This window comes from Oryza glaberrima, chromosome 1, assembly GCF_000147395.1.
Source record: "Oryza glaberrima chromosome 1, OglaRS2, whole genome shotgun sequence".
NCBI classification, from domain to species: Eukaryota; Viridiplantae; Streptophyta; class Magnoliopsida; order Poales; family Poaceae; genus Oryza; species Oryza glaberrima.
Genome location: NC_068326.1, coordinates 16751478 through 16753916, shown reverse-complemented (window position 1 = coordinate 16753916; position 2439 = coordinate 16751478). Strand labels below are relative to the sequence as shown.

At 46.4% G+C, this 2439-nt stretch overlaps 1 pseudogene; it reads right to left on the bottom strand.

Moving 5' to 3' along the window:
- Positions 1-703: 703 nt before the first annotated feature.
- Positions 704-1419, bottom strand: LOC127774671 (protein SGT1 homolog; annotated as a pseudogene).
- Positions 1420-2439: the final 1020 nt, after the last annotated feature.

Genomic DNA, 2439 nt, shown 5'->3' with positions numbered 1-2439 from the left:
AATAAAGCATATGTATATGTGTAGATGAAAAAATTAAGGCGTGCAAAGCACTCCTAGCCAAGATCCTGTTGCAAGGTGTTGTATGGTCCTGTAGCCTGGCGATGATGTGTCTTCACCTCATTGGTCGGCCATGTTGCCATGGTCTATGGTGTAAGGATTGGATCTCCTAGCCATAAGCCATGCATGGCACAGAGGCGACGCTCGCGCTTGGGCGTCATGCGCGGGTCGCGTGCGCATGGGCATCGGGGAGATCGGCGAGGTCAGGCGTCCGTGCCATAGAGGATGGCGACAAGGCCGACCACCGTCTGCAGCTTGGCCTGCTGTCATTGCGGATGATGCTGGCGGGAGATGTGGATGTGGCCTCCTATGATCGGAGGGAGATCGATCGGTGGCGAGGCGTGATGCTATTGATGAAGATGATACGGAAGTTGTATCTCCTCAGCTAGATTGAATCTCCACTATAAAATCAGAGGGTCTACATGTCAACCACCCCCACTATCAACTCCCTACTTTATATGAAAAGGTAAAAATTACCCTGCAGAGTCTAGAACATCCACATATAAGTAAGAAACAATATATATGATGTATATAGAAAATAATGCTAATACTGGATTAAAAATATTTTTAAAATTAAAATCTCATTGCAACTCACGGACAATATCCATTCCTAATTAGCCTGACTATATATATAATAATAACACTATCAATACTCCCACTTGTGCAGCTCCATGCCTTCCGGCGCGCTGGCCTCAATCTTCTTAGAGCCGACGTCCTTCCAGTCCGTGGACAGCACGTATGACTCCACGTAGGACTTCATGATGGCTCGCCGCATGTCCTCGTCGCCGTTGCCGTACATCTGCTGGAAGAACCTGTTCACCACTGGCGTCGCCGTGTCCACCTCCTCCTCCTTCTCCTCCTTCTTCACCTCGGCTTCCAGCTTGTCCCAGTCTACCTTCTTCCTCGTCGTTGTCGTCGCCGTCGCCGCGAGCTTGTTGTTGGCCTTGCTCGTGTACTCCAGCGACGTCCATGTCACTTGCTCATCCACCTTGGCGAGACGCACCTCGATCTTCGATGGGAGGATGCTGTAGCGGCACTTGGCCGGGACGACCTTGCGCCCGACAGCCGTGGCTGGAGGTGGTACGGCACCTCGCCGGGGACCTCGACGGAGACGCTCAGCATCTGCTCGCCGAAGTCCACGGACACGTGCTCCGCTGCCACGCTCTTGGTGAACACCGTCACCACCACCTCGCTCGCGCCGTTGTAGAAGTCGTGCCTGTACTTGGGCTTCCCGGAGCTCGCTGCTGCTTGGTCTTCTGATGCTGCCGGTGGCGCGGCCGCGGCCTTGGGCGGCGCCTTGTCGTCGAGCTCTTTTGCCAGCTTCGCGAACCGCGCGTCGCCGGGCGCCAGCTCCATCGACATTGCCATATTAGTCGTCCCTGAGACCCTGACATGTAAGTAGCACGACACTTATAACTGGTGGAGAAGTGCTTTTTAGTCCCGGTTCGTAACCCCCTGTAGTCCCGGTTTTCAAACCGAGACAAAACCGGGACTACCAATCCGGGACTAAAGATCTTTAATCCCGGTTGGTGTTATCAACCGGGACTAAAGAGAGGGTAGCGGCAGTCCATCAGCTTGTCCTCTTTTTTCTTTTTTATTTTCTCCTGAATACGCATGATTGATTATGACCACGACGACTGAGACTGACTCGAGATCTCGGTTTCGTCCACCACGCATATATGAGCACTAAACGAACTCTAACTAGATGACACCCCACGCGTTGATGTGGGAATATAAGAGTAATGTAAAGATGAAAAATTAGGTATGAATGATCGTATTGTTATACACTGAACACTTCACTAACAATGTTATAATAATAAGCAACTGAAATTTGAATCATAACAGAATACGCTGATTGTTTAGTGAATGGCCAATTCCTTTTACTGGAACCAAGGCCAATTGAACACAGATGCAATAAATAGAATGGTACTAACATAGATTGTTCTATTATCTAAAAATACTAACATAGATTGTTCTATTATCTAAAAATACTAACATAGATTGTTCTATGCTATGTAGCAAGAAAGAAAAATGGTAGACAATATACGTCATGGTGATTACACAAAGATGCTATGTAATTGCTTATTCCAAACTATAGTTTTAATGAAGTAGAAACTTTCAAAAGTTCAGTCGAAGATGTCAATAACCTACTGAAACAAAAAAGTATTCTTATTTATTTTAACCAACTGAAACAAAAAAAAATGTTCTTGTTTATTTCAATCGGTATGTGAATATAGTAATGCACCAACCCTTCAATTCTCTCTATAAGATCTGCAACCTTCACAAAGAACAGAAAATAAGAAATATTTGAAACTGCTACTTCTTTCCTTCTCTTCAGATTCTACAACTAAACAAGAAGTGATATTAGTAAGAAAAAGAAAA